This window comes from Cebus imitator, unplaced genomic scaffold (genome assembly GCF_001604975.1).
Source record: "Cebus imitator isolate Cc_AM_T3 unplaced genomic scaffold, Cebus_imitator-1.0 Scaffold61, whole genome shotgun sequence".
Lineage (NCBI taxonomy): Eukaryota > Metazoa > Chordata > Mammalia > Primates > Cebidae > Cebus > Cebus imitator.
The window spans coordinates 3,018,549-3,024,228 of NW_016107376.1; the positions used below are offsets into that span (position 1 = coordinate 3,018,549).

Consider the following 5,680-nt stretch of genomic DNA (forward strand, 5'->3'; position numbering starts at 1 on the left):
GTGATATGCAAGGATGAAAAGATGAGGACATCCATTAAAATTACAATTTAGATATAAGCAAAGAAAAACCATTGAGAATTAACTGTAATTAATTGTAAATTAACTGTAGCCAAATAAACGGTTTGGCAGCCCTCTTAGTAATTCTACCGTGACAATTTCTAAACTGCTGAATAAGGGTTTGTATTTCTAATTAGCTAAGTACTAGAAATATTTTCTCTAATGTGGCTCATATGAATATGTGGCATAAGGACAAAAATTTCTGTGGAACTCGAGTTTAATATAGATTAAATCCATGTTCTTTGTAACATAAATTATGAGAAATTGTTCTGATACAGTATTATAATTTCCTCGAATGGCATCTCTAGAACTTCAGACAGGTGTCATAGAATATACTGCAGAGATGTTTATGTGTTTGATTAGGGTTTTTTCCTTTTTTTTTTTTTTTTTAAAGACGGAGTCTCACTCTGTCACCTAGGCTGGAATGCAGTGGCACTATCTTGGCTCCAACCTCTGCCTCCCAGGTTCAAGCGATTCTCCTGCCTCAGCCTCCCGAGTAGCTGGGATTACAAGCACCCACCACCACACCTGGCTAATGTTGTATTTTTAGTAGAAATGGAGTCTCACCATGTTGGCCAGGCTGGTCTCGAACTCCTGTCCTCAAGTGATCCACCCGGCTCGGCCTCCCAAAGTTTTGAAATCACAGGCGTGAGCCACCGCACCAGGCCAACATTTCTCTTTTGCCAATTCTGGGCTGGCTTTCAGCATCCTTGACTGATACTAGGTCTTTGAGTGAACCCAAAACAATGATAGCACTTTGATACCATTGTTAAAACTGGAGCCTGACTTGGAAAAAAGGCTAACGGTAACAATAATGATTGCTTTCATATAGGTACCTACAATACATAAAAGCAATCATTATGTACTGCTCATGGGTTAACTTATTTAATCCTCACAACTGCCCACTTTGACATAGGAAGAAACTGAGGCACAGAGAAGGTAAGTAGCTTATTCAAGTTCATCCAGCCAAGAAGTGGCAGACTTGAACACAGGACTTCCGGCTGCAGTCCCTAAACTCTACACCTCACTGCACTGTGGTACTTTACATGCGATGGTAATTTTGTACTACGGTTGGGACATCCCCACACTTCTTTAGCATTGTTATCATGATGTTTGTCACTTTGGTCTACTTTTTTCCTGTTCTGATGCAGCAGCAGAACTCATTTTGATTTGGAGAATATGGTGCCCTCAATGAATCATCAGGAAGTCTATAAACAGTTTTAGGGGTTTTCTATGGAGATCTCATTTCTTAATTCTGACTCAACCCACCAGAATGAATGGATAATTATGGCATTTGAATCTTGCATACAATCAGGTGAATAAAAATGCTTTGCCCCATTTGCTAGAGGAAAAGAAAGAAAACTGACCACAGTTTGGGAACACATTACTTCTATCAGTAAAAACAACTTCTCCCTATACTTACTATTGGTTTGATTTTTAGGGAGATTTATTAATATTTTAGTCCTTCATAGTACTACTATTGTGCAATCCAAGAATTATGGGGGAGTTTCTGGAAATGAGAGGAAGCTCCGGGAATTATAGGCAACCAAAATTCTCAAGGCCAAACCCAAAGAGTGTTACTGATAATACACGTGTGCTTACTAGCCAGTTTTTAAATTTTCTTGTTTAATACTAATCTCATTGCTTTTGTATATCAGATTTTCCTAAGTAGTGCTCATCAGTACTAGGTTTATTTTAAAATAGAGCATGCTTAATGTACTTCACATGTCTGCAAGGGGAACGGCAGCAAATACCATGGTCCCATGGTATATATAAGGGAAAAAGAAGGCATATATGTGTTGAAAAGCCTGATGAAATCCTAACTCAGTAGGGGCACAATTACTTCATAGATTGGATTATTTTGAAAAGAACTAGCAAAATCCATTTTTGGATATATTTTGACTCTTTTTTTTTTTGAGATAGGATCTCACAATGTCACCCAGGCTAGAATACAGTGACACCATCACAGCTCACCGTGGCCTCGACCTCCTGAGCTCAAGTGATCCTCCTACCTCAGCCTCTTGAGTAGCTAGGACTACAGGCACATGCCACCATGCCCAGATAATTTTTAAAATATATTTTGTAGAGAAAGGGTTTTGCCGTGTTTCCCAGGCTAGTCTCAAACTCAGAGCTCAAGTGATCCCTCCTTGGCCTCCCAAAGTCCTGGGATGACAGGCATGAGCCACTGCACCTGCCTGGCCTGTATTTTGAGTCTTTATGTGTGCCAGCTCCCTGCTAGGTACTAAGGACACAGAAATGAATACCACCCACCCCTCCCTTGCTCTCAGAGGGCTCCCAATCTGCTCCTGTTTTCTCTGTTAAATCATTTTGCCTTCAAGTCTTGCATAATGTGGTGGCCACATTGAGATCTAGTTGAATAGTTTCACAATAACTCCCTTCAGTCAGAGGGCCTTGGTGAAATAACTTTTTTACTCTGAAATCCATGGAAATGCAAAGTTTACTGTTTTGCTCTCCTTGATAAAATATAGCATAATAACTAGTTGCTGGGTTACTACCTAAAACACAGCCTCCAAACTGCAGCCGGGAAGAGCAGTTAGCAATTAAGTAAAGGAAATGACTATGACTAGTGGGTTTGCAACCCGACACACAGCCCATATCCGTCTTAGCATAGAGAGGCATTGATGTTACTTAGGCAACTTTTATCACTAAGGAAGTAGTTTTGGTGACTCATGCTCATACAGAGTAACTCATTTCAAGTCCTGGGTGTTCAGTAACCTTACCATTATGTCTTCTTTTTGGACTCAGACTGCAAAGCTCCATTTGGATGACATAGATTTATTACTTGGTAGTATACCATGTATTGGCTGTCCCATATTTTGAAATTTTAATGGACTCATGGTGATCAGAATAAAAGGTCAGTATTTCCTACAATATATTAATATGTTAAAGGTAGAACTAACATCCTATTTTCTAAGCAGAAATATTATCATATTAACATATCTCATTAAATGTCTTAGTTGACATTTCTTGCCAATTATTTTTTATTTAATGTAACAATGCTGTTTTAAATACGTCATTATTTTAATAACTAAAATGAAATACTGAAGAATTTTATACTATGACATAACGTGCCTTATTTTTTCCCCAAATAGATGAAAAATGGAATTATAATCTCTACTGAGGGTTGCTATTACAAGAGGAAGGAATCCTAAGGAAATTCACTGGCCAGGTTCTTGGTTCAAATTTTACAGCCCACCTGCTTGATGGCCCAACAGCAATTACTTATTGACAATCGACATTTTTTTTCTGTGTTAAAAATAGCAGAGAAGTTGTAGAAATATTAGTTAATTAAAAGAGTTATAGTTTGCTAATGTGTTTGGAGAACAATATGGAAAAACTTACTGTTGATAGAAAAAGCAAGCCACAAGCCAAGGACCTAAGCTGGCTTCTGGGGCAGTGCAGGAGCATTGTGGCTTGGGCTCCAGGGTTTGCTGGGAACCTTGGAGGTGCCAGCTTCCAGTGTGGTCAGCCCAGGACTTGCCTGAATCACTAGTATACCTTTTGTCCTAATTCTAGAAATCATGCCATAAATCTCAACATTTGGACAGTGTTACTTGAGCTGTTTTCATTTTGCTTTCCATTGAGCCCTTTCCTGTTTTTAATTTTGTGGCTGGAAAGCTTGAAAAAGGCAATGAGTCATGAGAATATTTCTTTTCTTCTCCAGATAGAAGTCTTCAATGTGAGGCCCAGGCATCGGGCATCATGTGTGTGATTCATGAGCCTTGACATCTGAACGCTTTTCTGGAAGGACCCATTAAGACAACGTGTTGGGGATGTACTAGTGAAGTGATTCTCAAATGTAGTACTCAGACCTGTAGCATCAGCATCACCTGAAAATCTGTTAGAAAGTCCAGCTGTTAATCCCCAGTTTAGACCAACTAAATCTGAAACTCTGGGAGTAGGTGGGGCCCAGCAATTTGTGTTTTTACAAGACTTACTAGGTGATTCTGAGAATCACTGTGCTGGTGAATTGTTCCTGTCTGTGGCTACATAGAATATAAAAAAGTATAGGGTTGGAAAATGGGGAAATTGATGAGTGTTCGCTTATGTGGAAATGAAGAATAGACAGAAAAGCATGAGTTAACTTTTGGAGTTCAAAAAAGAAGCAATTTGTAAAAGCCAGGAATTTGATTTGCAGGACTAATTGCTTGCAGAATCTTTGCTTTCTCAGAGGGGGCAATCCAGATCACTAGGTTATCGTGAAATATATTGGTATGGTTCTAAAATTCTAGAATAATCTCACCAGTGAGAAAAGGCATACCTTTCCATATTAGGACAAAACTTCATATCAGGTTTGCAAAATCCTGTAAGACTCTTGTATCCCATTGTCGTGGACAACTTGTTTGTCTCTGGAGACCCCAGTTTCTACATCTGAAAACCATATGCATTTCTGCTCGGCATGAATTATCTCACTGAACGAAGCGAGAGATTCAAGATGTATAAGAGCATTTGTGAAGCATTTGGATTACCAAGAAATGTGAAGTATAAAGATCAAGAATGATTAACATAAAGACTGATGGTAAAGAGGTATTTAGAAGTTGCTACAAAAAAATAAGTTGCTTATTTCAGTCTCTCTTTGCTATATCTGCCTTTTGAGTGCTGACTCCATTATGTATTCATGACTTGATTTTAAATGAATCACGTTTTTTTAAAGCTTTTAATCTGTTTCCTCAACAAAAATATAGTATTAATAATATTTACTCACAGAATTGTTGAGAGAATAAAATTGATTCAATTGGCTTTCCAAAAAATATGGAAATACTGTTTTCAAAAATAAAGCAATACCATTTTTGGATATACTAGTGCTGTGACTTTTATGTCTGAGTTGAGGAATCTTAAAGGACTGTTGACATAATGACATCATGCAGGGGTTTGGAATAAGAGTATACATCAGCAAGTTTTCTGATTATACAAAGTAGCTATGTTTACTTTTCTGTTAATTCTTCAGTGGAATGTTTCAGTTTTCTCATACAATGGGGGAGATCCATTTATTAAGAGCTCTGTTTTATTAAAGAAAGCAAGTCTGGTGGCTCCTGCCTATAATCTCAGCACTTTGAGAGGCTGAAGTGGGAGGATCACTTGAGCGCAGAAGTTCAAGACCCGCCTGGGCAACATAGTGAGACCCCATCTCTATGAAATTTTTTAAAAATTTAGCTGGGCATGGTGTTGTCTGCCTGTAGTACCAGCTACTCAGGAGGCTGAGGTAGGAGGATCACGTAAGCCCTGGAGGACTAGGCTGCAGTGAGCAATAAGCTGTGATCATGCCACTGCACTCCAGTCTGCAAGACAGGGCAAGATACTGTTTAAAAAAAAAAAAAAAATTAAAAAAAAAAAAAAAAAGGCAAATTTGATTCTTTGTATCATCTGAACTGAGAAAATACATTTCACTCATTCTTTCAGGGAAAGAAGTGGGACTCTGGAGTCAGAGTACCCAAGCTAAATTTCTCAGCTCCTCTGCTTGCTAATTATGCTACCTTGGAAGAGCCTCATTTTCTTGGAGAATTGCTTGAACCCAGGAGGCGGAGGTTGCGGTGAGCCGAGATCGTGCCATTGCACTCCAGTCTGGGTAACAACAGCGAAACTCCGTCTCAAAAAAAAAAAA

At 38.7% G+C, this 5,680-nt stretch overlaps 1 protein-coding gene across 6 annotated transcripts in view; it reads left to right on the forward strand.

Moving 5' to 3' along the window:
- The first annotated feature begins 2,154 nt into the window (after positions 1 to 2,154).
- TRDMT1 (tRNA aspartic acid methyltransferase 1) overlaps positions 2,155 to 5,680 on the forward strand; it is a 74,603-nt gene continuing 71,077 nt past the window's right edge. For 4 of the 6 annotated variants that reach the window (XR_005200468.1, XM_037739005.1, XM_037739007.1 and 1 more), the window contains exon 1: positions 2,155 to 4,605. The gene's annotated coding sequence lies outside the window, so the exon portion shown is untranslated. The remainder of the gene's footprint in view (positions 4,606 to 5,680) is intronic. The other 2 variants (XM_037739002.1, XM_017529776.2) reach the window with 2 other exon arrangements.